At 37.2% G+C, this 11894-nt stretch overlaps 1 long non-coding RNA gene across 1 annotated transcript; it reads right to left on the bottom strand.

Annotated features, from left to right (window-relative positions):
- Nucleotides 1–210: 210 nt before the first annotated feature.
- Nucleotides 211–11687, bottom strand: LOC135447262 (uncharacterized). Its single transcript, XR_010440044.1, has 3 exons — nt 11511–11687; nt 10892–11000; nt 211–936 (listed from the first exon to the last, which is right to left on the bottom strand). It is a non-coding gene; the product is annotated as an uncharacterized LOC135447262 (long non-coding RNA).
- Between the last annotated feature and the right edge of the window lie 207 nt (nt 11688–11894).

The raw sequence follows: 11894 nt of genomic DNA on the forward strand, positions 1-11894 counted from the left end.
TAAACAGAGCAGGAAACTCAAGGAAGTAATGAAAGAACATTCACAAAGAGAAAGTGACAGGCAAAATATGGCTCTGCTGAATGTTTTATCAAACATTCAAAGTAAAATAATAGTCCAGAGACAAAAGCAAGAAAAAAGGTCACATCTACTAAGTTAGAAGGTACTTTACTAACATACAGATGAAGATTTGTACGAAAAAGATAACGGAGTTTAGTCCAGAATATTCAAATCTGCTTAAGAAATATTCTAAATATTTTGACCACATCTGGCTTCTCTGTGCAGTTCAACAGTTAGATGAGTCAGAAGATGCCCTTTGTAATAAAACCCCTCTAAGAATATAATAAAACAGAATATAATAAAACAGTTGTGCAGGAGCAAACTGTACAGGATTTAGGTTAGGTTTGCTCAATGATCTTAAAGCTCTTTTCTAACCTAAATGCTTTTATGGTAAAGGTGGTTAACAGTGGTATAGTTATTGCTTTCACTGCCCATAATTATGGTATGGATATGTCAGTTCTGTAGAGTACTTGATCTGTAAACATGTGAGAAGGCAGGGTGTATAATTTAACTGCACAGGTATAACAGACTGACATTTTCCAGCTTGATTCCACTGAAGTTTGGGTGACATTTTTAATCAATTCTTGAAACTCAAAATCAATCTTGAGAAATTTTTGAAATTATTCGGCTTTTTTTTTTTTTATTCGGGGGGAAAGTACCTTCTATTTGTTCTTAGATGGGATGAGCTGCCCAAACACAAGAAGTCTATTGACCTAGTAATTAAGTACCCAACAATATCAGTCTAGGAGCTGTCTTTGTGTCCTGATGCATATATAGAGAAAAGGGGCTGTAGGCAAGGCATCCAACTTGCTCTGTTCAGCACTACTGCTTCCCACAGAGTATCAGTTTCAAGAAATCCATGGATCAGCTGGAGAGAACCTAGAGGAAGACAAGAAAAATAATCATGAGGGCTACAAAATATCCTATAGGGAATGATTGAATTAATTGCAGCTACTTAGTTTGAAGAGAAAAAAGCTAGAGGGGGTCCTTCAGATATGCAAAATCTTCTTGTAAGGAGAGTAGATCAATCTGTTTCTGTGTCCATTGAAGGAAGGTTAAGGAAAAACAGACTTACGCTGCACCTGGGGGATTTGGTCTGGAGATCAAGAGAGATGTATTTCTAGCCCTAAACATTGTGATCTTTTTCCTAAGTTAGTCATCCTAGAAATAGAGAAATCTCCATCACTAGCAGTTTTTGAGATCACATCACACAAACATCTGTCAGGAACTATTTATACATTATTGGTACTTCTTGGGCCAGAAGAACTGGATAAATCAGAGTTTCCCTGCTTTACCCTGGAGGCCAGAGCCACAGGCCTCTTCCACAGCAACTGAGGCACAGGGCATACTCTATTCCCTTTTTTAACCTGGATAGCCAAAGGGGAGCTCATCATTTAGTTGTAAAGCACTGGCCAGGTTATTTCAGCTGTGCCAGACTAGACAGCCTCCCCAGGTCCTTAGACCTTGTTTCCTATAAGTTACCTCTTTGTAGGACAAAGAAAGGGTATAACAGCATCTTCCCACCCCTCCTGTGCCAGGCCTTTCCCTTTTGCCTCCAGTGGGACAGAAGCCTGCACAGGTTCCCAGGACACTGCCAATCTTTGAAGGCAATAAATCTTCTTTCAGGCAGACAGTAGTGAGATAAGGCAACCAATAAAAAGCCAGGCAGTAGTGAGATAAGGCAACTAATAATTACTGTGCAACCTGGATAAAGCACCCTTCAAATGTGCATCACTACAGGGTAGTTTTAGACTAGAATTTCCTGTGTTTCTATATTTAATAATTACATTTCTATTGTTCTTTCCTCAAGTGAAACTATTTTGTGGCTACTAAGATCACCCCATCATGAACAGCTTCTTTTATTTCACACAAAAATATGAAATTTTCCCCTTGACTTTTCTTGCTGCAGCTTGTAATAGAACTGCATCTGGAAACACTGTACCATATTCTTATACTACTTTTACAGCAGGAACTGCTAAGTACTTTGGCTTGCTTACAAATTCCTCAATTCACTGAGATATAATTGTGCTGTGATTCATGCCTTTGCTAAATCTATGCAAGTTGTGGGCATGATTATTAACATCACATTAAACCCTGGAACTAAAGAGATTAGCAAACAGATTTTTTTCCTGGACATTGGCACTTAGGAGATAAATTACACTGTCAAAATGTTTAAGGAAAACAAAGCACAATTATGACAGAAATGGTTTTATTTTACAGATTGCTCTGTTTTGAAAGAGTTCAGCAATTGTTATATGGCAAGATATAGCATAATTTGAGCATTTGTTTATCCATGGAAGAGCACAAGCACAGCATAAAACAACCTTAAATGTTCAGAACCATTGGTATTATTTCTTAATTTCAATAGAATTTCACACTCAGAATGTTATAAGCCTCTGTAGTGACATACAGTAGCATAAATAGGCCACTATATGTCACCTTGAAATTGCTGTGAAGACTTTGAACTGCAACTGTTGGGCCACAAATGGCCTCACTGATTTCATTCCAAATTTAAATTTTGCTCAGTTTCAAATTTAAACTACTGACTTTTGTAATGAGTTTTTCTGCTGACTGGTATCCCTTCCCAGCACATGTATGCATTAGCTATGATCAAATGATCATTCAAAACACTAAAAATCATGGCCTCTTACTTTTCATTTCTAGACAGATTTTTTTCCACGTCCTCTAAATGCTTCGCTCAGCAGGTTTTTTTTTTCCTAGGATATTGCTGATTATCCAAGAAGGGAAAAGGGTAAAGTAGGAAACTGTAAGCCAGGGTAGAGGGGTGAACTAAATCAGTAACACACATTGATTTTAGAAAACTCTAAAGTGTATTAAACAGGAATTATACAGTGGCTGCAGAATATTACCACTGCAGCTTCTCAGGAATTTCTCATGTAAATTTCCAGAGGAATTACAGTGGAGAAGGGAAGTCTGGCAAAAAATAACAGCTTTCACTTTTTTAATGCAAATTTGATGATGAAGATGTCTTGCCAGGCCAGTTGATGGTGGCAGAGATCATCTTCTTAAATAGTTTTAACATTTTTTACATCCTTTCTCAGCAAGATCAGTGAAGAGAGCTGTGCTAAAAAAATCATGGTTAGGGATGTGTTATGCTATATGCATCATCCATCACTAGGAATCTCTGTTAGTATAATGATACAAATAACCTAAGCTAAACATAGAGATTCTGATGCATTTATCATCATTTATTTTGTCACATGTATAAAACAAATAGATGAATAAAAATATTTATCTCTAAATCCATTAAGGAAATTTGCCTAATTAATAGTGCCTTGAGGTTTATAATAAATGCTATGTTACTCTTACCCCTTTTACAAGTAAACCCTATTAATTACAAAATAAATAATTAAAAGCTCAACAACACATCTAGTCACTAATCACTCATGTCTAAGAGCTTTCCTGTGGCAATTGATTGTCTTGGCAGAATATTTTCAGACAAAATTACTTAAACGCTTTCGGCAAAGAACAAAGGAGATGAAAATGCTTTTCTTTTGGTTTTGCCAGAAAATTGTAACATCAAGATTTTCAGTGTTTGATAATAGGAATAGATCAAGGCTCACTCCTAATAAAGTAAAATATTATATTCAGATGTTCAGCATACTGAATGCACACACATGCACGAGACAGACTTGCAGAGATTTTGGAGCTACCTTGTGCAGGAATGCAGTTCACTTGGGAGAAGCTCTGAGACAAGAGAAGTAGCTCAGCACACCAAGCCAGGAATGGCAAGAGCAGTCTGCAGATGGGAGAGTGCTTTCAGAGTGCCCACCTGGGCAGCCAGATATCATCCCCCTGCCTGATGGATGGGAGGGGAACCGTGCCCACAGTGTCCACGGGCTTGGGGGCAGGTCCTGGGCTCAGGCCTGGCCAGGGCAGAGCAGGAAGCACAGGGAGTGGCAATAAGCAGTTGTTGCTGTCATTGTTAAGGATGGGGGACATGGCATCACAAGTAGACTGCTGACACAGCAAACCTAAAAATCACCCCAGTGTTTTTTTCAACTCATTGCTGAAGCATCTTTGCCTTCACAAAGCCTGAGTGAACATTCACTCATCTCTATAGCTCACTGCTGCTAATACCAACAGACCTAAGGTTCAGAGCTGCATTATTCAACATATTACTGAGATGAATTTCATCATATAGCTGTGATATAATTCAAGTACACCACCTAACAATCAAACTAAGAATTACTATGACTCTAATTTCTTGATTAGCTTTCATAAGACTTCAAAAAGAAAAACGTAAGCAAAAGTTTCAACCTGGGTAGTCTGCAGTTATCAAAAACCTGCTTTATTAAGAGAGGAACAGCTTAAAACTGTTTTTAAGGTAAAACATATTAAGTAAAATTTAAAGCAATGCACAGTACTAACCTGCATAATCACTTGCTGGTCAGATTGCAACAGGAGAATCAAAAGCTACTGGACAGCAGCTAAAGGCCAAAGTCATTAATAGATTAGCAGTGAAATATTATTTTGTTTTAATCAGAGATAGATAAGCATAATTAAAAACTATGCTTTTTTTTCCCCTAGTCAGTTTGCCCATCCCAAGCCTCAGCTTTGCTCATGATAATGACTGTTAAGTTTTGCAACTGTAAACATGACAGAAGATTTTCAGTACTCTTTTATTCTAAAAATATTAATGTCAAAGAGTAGTTGACACAACAGATAACAAGCAATTTCTTGCTTCGTTTGTCACAATTTTCTTGTTAGCTACAGGGCTCTTTTTAATTACAGTTCAAGCATTGGTTCAGCTACTTACTTTCTTGCTTCTGACAAGTTTGTAATTGTTAGTGTCCTCCTTGATCCAATGCAATCATTAGCAAAAGAGTGCAGCACTGAATCTGACATCATCATCTAATATCTACCCAAAGAAACACCTTGAAAAAGATTTATGGATGTGTTTTTAAATTTTTTAAAAAAAATTATTGTAACCCAGAGACTGACTAATTAATTTTCTGAGAGAGTAGCTCATTAAGCTGTTATTAACATTAACACATTTCTCAGGTCCTATGATTGTTGCAGTACTAGACAATATCCATATTCAAAAGAGAGAATTAGTGATGCTTTCTAGATAATCTTTTTAAGGTAATCTAAGCCCATTGCTTGTAGAAGGAAGTGGAATAGAGAACGTGTCAAAACAAGAACTGCAAGCACCATTTAACCGTTGGTTTTTGTGTTGCTGGTTATTTAGAAATTTGGTAGGGCTTTTACTTCCCTCAAGTAAATGACAGAAAAACTCTGAAGCACTAATATATTAATTTCTCTTCTACTGGAAATAATCTCCACTCCTGCCATGGCTGACTGTAGGTGCCATGCTTTAAATCACATAAGAATAAGTCATTTGCTACTCCGACAAACACAAATGAAATGCATGATGTGGTGAATGTTTAAGGGCTATGGAAGCAGAAATCCACTGTGAGAAGGTGCTTCCACCAGGTGTGGATGCAGCAGTTCTAGTCTAGTCATAGGCATCAGTTGTAGGTAAAATTTGAAGCCATAGATGATGAGGAACAGTACTGTGCTTCATCACTGCATTACTGACCACACTTACTTTGAAAGTCTAAAAGTTATGACTGTGATTATGAAGTTATGATTAGGAAGTATTATTGCCCTCTATTATCACTTTAAATGGAGGTATTACTAAGAATTTACGTGATTTAGTTAAACAGATTTAATCTGTACTATGGTGCAATTATATAAAGAAAAATCATGACCATTTTAGCAGAATTCAGGAGAGTTAAATAGAATTGATATGCCTGTATTTCCATAGAAAAAGAGGATCCTGAGCCAGCTGTAAACAAAGGAATGAAATAAACATGAATGCAATTCATGCTTCTTACATAACCATGACAGTGTACGCAAAGGTAAGAGACCTCAGCACTCACAGGTATTCAAAGGACCTCCTGGTTTTCTTTAAGATTTACATTTCCACATTAAAAGCGTCAGATGATTTAAAGTACTTCTTTATATAAAAGTCCTCTAAAACATGTTTAAGTTTATCTGAACAAGTTCATTGATCACTACATATAAATTCTTAAACAAGTTGGGAATTTTTTTTACAATTTAATAATTTAATCATCAAGTATTTAATGATTAACTATTTCATTTTTAATTATTTACTTAATTATTTAATAAAATCATTACATTTTATCATTAATCTGTAAAATTATTTCATTTTCATATACACATATATAATTTTTTGCGAACTATAACTATTTTACTACTCATTGCTGCTGAAAAAGTTCACTGTTATATGTCTTAAAGCTTAGACTGATTTTGTGTTACTGATTTTGCCAGTAATCCCACCTGAAAAAACAGTATTTGGAAGCATTTTGGAATGCAGGGCTTGACTTTACCGAAACCTTAGAATGTTTGATGCTCAAATGTCTTTATTACCTAGTTTATAAACATCTTAAACAGAGTATGGCAGTGCAAATGTTAAGACATAATGTTCCTGTGCACTGTCATTAATCTGTTTCTATCCAAAAGGCTACAATGATTCATGTTAAACTGTTACATAGTTTGTCCATTCTTATTTAATATTATTAAAAAAAAACCTTCTATGTTTTCTTCTTCCCATCATGACTATTTTCTATTAGTCCATCTCTTACAGCATGAGAATTTTAATGTTAATAAAGCTAATCTGGGACATACAGGAATGTTGCCTTTCATACTACATTTTATATAGATTTTTGTCATCTTCCAGTTGTTCACTCAATTTATAGCTTACTCTGTTACATGATATTTCACTATTCTTCCACTTTGTCTTCCACTTTTTTGTAAAGGTGTATTTATGACAAAGATAGGTAAAATACATTTAAGTATTTTTTTTTTCACAGTATATGCAGGTAAACAGTACGTATGCTTCTAGTTTGCTTAGGGCAACATTTTCTGCTACTCAGTTAGCAGTGGTGCGTCTGTGAATTTTACTGTATATTTTCAAGTTTTCTGTCATTACTGTAGCCTCATGGCCTGCAGCCTCAGTAGCGTAACTACTAAAATTCAAGAGCATCTTTCAATAAACCTCTGCCACCTTTACAGTACCTCACATGAAACTTCAATATTTTATTTTCTCTTCTAAAATAGGCCCATCCCAGTTCTAAGTCTTCATATTTTCTATTTAAAGTCAAATTTTGTTCCACTTTAGTGACTTTTCAGATGTGAATGTTTTTTGTTCTCCTAGTATATTCTGATTTCATGCTGTGCAATCCATATTTTCCAAGGGTCCCTGTGACATTGCTTCATTGGTGCTAGCAGTTGTTCACTGCTATGCCAATCCAGGCTGAACATTTCCACGACTTCAGAAAAAAAGTTATCAGGAAATTTGCTCTGGATTACAACTTGCCAAGAAGCTGCTATTTTAATACAGAAAGCTACAAATCATTTCTGAGCAGGAAAACTCATGAAATCTGTTCTTCTGTGTATGGAGAAAGAAGCAGACCATGTTTATGATTTCTATCCCACATTGTACTGGGTGATAAATGAAGAAAAGAGAAGGTAGAAGCCAAGAAGGCCCAGACTTTCTGTCAGAGGGAAAACTAAATATTTCCCTTCTCACCAGCCATCTACAAAACTACGACCAATTTCATGTCTTTGAGATCTCTACCCTTTTATTATGTCTGGCTGAAAATGTTGGGAGCACTGCAAAGTTATGCCAGCTTTTGGGAAGGGAGGGGAAAGAGCTGATACTGAAAACATTGTGGGAATGCACAGCCCAGCATTTGGGTGTCTGCCTTGTGAATGTGCTGCCTCCCACTTGGCAAAGTGGCCAGTGTGGCAGAGGTCACTTGCAGCTGTGAAATGCAGCCCAACTGCAGCCATGGCAAACAGACCACCCCAGTGGGCTAAAGGGACCAGAAATATCCTCTGAGGCTGAAAATAGCTTTCAGGGCTCTGACCAAAATTTGAGTATTTCATGGCTGCTCAAGTTCTCTGATCATATTGAGGCATAAGGAAGGTAAAGCAATAACAAGATGTTCTGAGCTGAGGAATAATCTCCAAGAATCCCAAACTAGCATAAAATATGCTTGACAACAGGTCTGCAGAAATATTGTAAGCTGGATAAAGAGTTATTGCCAAGATTCACCTCAAGACCCAGAAAGTTAAATACTACAGTGTAAATGGGACTCCTGAATAGTATTTTAAACACTAGACACTATTAGGTTCTTGTTCCCATCTGAGTGTCATGGTTATTTCAGATTAAGAGTTGACTCACTGCTTTTTGAAAGAATATTGAAAGAAGAGGTTGGAGGTGAAAAGACATAAAGGACTAGAGGCTGAATTGTGCTTGGCTCAAGTGAAACTAAGGACAAGTCTGCTTTATATATCTTGCTGAATGAAGCATTTAAGCTAAGGAAATCTGGATCAAGGTTTCAAGTTACTACTAAAAAAAGCATTAGTTTCCTATTTTCTCCTTTATTGTGCCACATATCCTTTGGAAATTGAGACAACCAGTTTGTTTACATAAGCTACCCAGACCTAATCATAGAGTGAAGTTTATATTGAATGTTTTTAGCTCAAGAGGCTGACTGTACCAGGACCAAGGGCAAGTTCACATCTTGTACCTATCTCAGCAAGCAGACTCTATTCTGTTTAGTCTGACAATGAACAAAATAGTATGCAGTGCAAGCATGTAACTGGGAACCACATCTAGCAGTCACAAACAAAAAAAAAACCAAACAAAACAACATTAGGAGGAAAGGAAAGGGAAAGGGAAAGGCTTAAATGGACTGAAACAATAAAAAGGAAATTCCAGGGACTGGGATACAAAACTTAACTACTGTATTTCTGAAGATAATTTGGTGTAATTAACAAGTTAGAACCATAGAATTGTAGAATCAACAAGGTTCAGAAAGAAAGATCATCAAGCCCAACCATCAGTTTAATAACACCACCATGTTTGCCACTTATGTCCTCAAGAGCCATACCCACACATTTTTTTTAATACTTACAGGAATGGTGATTGCAGCACTTCCCTGGGCAAAATATTCCAATTTTGTAGCCCTTTCCATGAAAAAAAAATTTCTAATACCTAACCCAAACCACTCCTGGTCACAGCTTGAAGCCATTTGCTCTCTTCCTGCCACTTGCCACCTGGCAGAGGAGACCAAGCCCCATCTCACTACCTCCTCCTCTCAGGTAGTGGTGGAGAATGATAAGTCTCCTCCCTGAGCCTCCTGTTCTCCAGCCTATTAAACCTCTCTCCACAAGCCCTGCTAATCCTTAAGGTAAGATTCTTTTTCCACTTTGAGATAGGTGGAACCCATATGTTGCCAGGAGGCTCAGTAGCATATAAACCAACCCATGATTAAAAAAAACCACCAAAATTCTGCTGCTAACACCAATCTCAAAGGATCTCTTCATCTGCATGATTTTTCCATTCCTTGCCCCATCCTTCCCTGCAAATGGCAGTAAAAGTTATATTAAGACCTTTAAGTCTAATTACATTGCGGAATACAGACAATAAAACTAGGTTTGAGATTGAGCAGACTTTCATCTTTAATGGAAAAAAGGTAATGTAATTCAGCTCTAGAGATGTAACTAAATGCCAGGCTCAACTAGCTGATGCCATAACTTTGCCCCAAGTGTTCATTTTGTACATGCACATAATCATAATGAACACTACTTTGCTTCCCTGTTTCAGAGACTGAAGTTGCACAAATATAAAACAGTTTTTGACGTCAGGTGCGATATGCATAATTTAAAGTCCTGACAGAATATTGTAGAGAAAAGGTATTTCACCCTGCTACTTCACAAAGTGGCAAAGACAAAAAGACATTCTAGGTGTTTACTTGTCTGTTGACTGATCTGAAAGGGGAAGAAATGAATGAGAAAATTCATGCAGTATCAAAAAGAAAATATCATTAATTTTAAAAAGTATTCAAAAAATTCAGGAATGCCTGTTCTGTGTTCTGAAATATCCCAAAAAGTATTGCTCCATTTCAAAGGTAAAAGAGAAAAAAGTGTACCTGCTAGTACATCACGATACACTTGAAAATATCACTGCATTTATAGAATGACAAAAGCTTTAAAGCTCTCCCAAGATTCTCAGGCTGACATCCTGTGCTTCAAATATAATAGAAACATGAGATGGGTTTGTAGGGTTATTTTAATTTTGACAGGTTTAAAATTAACTGTATTCTAAACAACAAATTAGAACTGTGTCACAAATTCCTTTTTTCTACGTTACTTGCAGCAAGAACCTAAGGCAACACATCTCAAGAGCTTCTTTGGTTGTTTCTGACATACTCTGACAAGAAGCAATTACAGGCCATGTACAGTCTTTCACAACCTTTTCTGAAGTAGCTTTTAAAGACAGATAATGCAGGGCTCCTTGGTTTTCACCTGTCAGCACCCTCCTGCTCTGAGTTGCTGCTGTTTCTTGCACACCTGGGCAAGAAGCATTTCTGGGGAAGAAGTTATGCAATGTGACCAGGAGGAGACTCTAGGAAGTCAAAGCACCTTAGTCTAAATCTAACAGAGCCCTGGTGTGATGAAGCAGATTTCACACATACAGGTTTTTCTCTGTGATAACTGGATCACAATGGTCTGCAAATGTCTGGATATACGGAACATTTTGGATACCTCAGAAACTTCAGCCTCCACATGCTCCCAGAGCAGTAGACATGCAGGAAAAGCAAACTGAATGTCCCAGGAGTCGCTGTGGCCAGTGTTCACTGTGAGGGCCAGGCTAACTCACTGCATGGCCCTGTAGCTACAAAAGCTGAGTTGCAACCCATGCCCAGGAGCTGTGTCAGGAAGGTGCTGACCCTGAAGAGCCTGATTTTTCTTCAAGAAAGAAGGAAATCTCTACCTTATTGGAAACAGAAGAAATTTCAGTGGAGCTCACCCTTCAGTGAAATTCTACCTTGGTATTCAGGCTAGTGGAGATATTTCGCTGAGGTGAAAGGATTTTCTTCACTCTAAAAGATAAAGGCAGGCAGAAAATATGCAGGATCTTGTTTGAGAACAGTAAAAAATTAACACTTTTCACTTAACCAGTCTAAAAGTTTAAAAAAGCTATCAGAATAGGTCTTGTGACCCATAAAAACCCCACATTTCAGTGACTGGAAGTGTACTCATGATTGTAGGACTAGGATGCTGGACTTAGACTCCTCTGCTGTAAAAAGAAATTGTTTAGAAATGTATTTGATTGTCTCCAGCATTTCAGTTGCTATAGTATCCCCTCACATGAGCAAAGACTTTCTTGGTAGATTTCAAATGGAATTTGGTCTCCTTAATGCTGATAGAACTATTACAGCTAAGTGGTTTCATTATCAGAAGTAAATGGAAGGATTTGCTATTTGGAAACATCGTTTCAAACCAAAGAAAGATGTTCAGTTCTGCTGACTGGAAGCTCTCAGAACTTCTAGCTAAAAGTCCATAAAATACAAGATTTGGAAGTAGCTGCTAAGGCATTAGGTTTAACTCACATTTGTCCTTTAATTTTTAGTACAGAGCAGGATATTTTGGCCAGATAGAGGAGGATGAATATTGTAAACCTTGCCAGGACCTCCTTCGAAGGGAGAACATTTGCCAGCAGTTTGTCTTTTTCAGATTTATGCTTGATCATATCAGTGGGCTAAATGTTAGTCATTTCATTCCAAGCAGGTGAGCAGTGTCATGCATTAACGCCGTTAGCCAGGTGTGGAGTGCAGTGGAACAAGTTAATGGCATCATCAACTTGAGAGAGATCAGAAACATGCTTTGATATAGGCAGCAGGATTTCTCAGACATACTTCATTAACTCAAATTTTAAATGTTAAGGGAATTTTATTAGAAAGAAGAAGCTAAAATTAAACATTTAATACCTCAGA

Source organism: Zonotrichia leucophrys, chromosome 4 (genome assembly GCF_028769735.1).
Source record: "Zonotrichia leucophrys gambelii isolate GWCS_2022_RI chromosome 4, RI_Zleu_2.0, whole genome shotgun sequence".
Taxonomy (NCBI): domain Eukaryota; kingdom Metazoa; phylum Chordata; class Aves; order Passeriformes; family Passerellidae; genus Zonotrichia; species Zonotrichia leucophrys.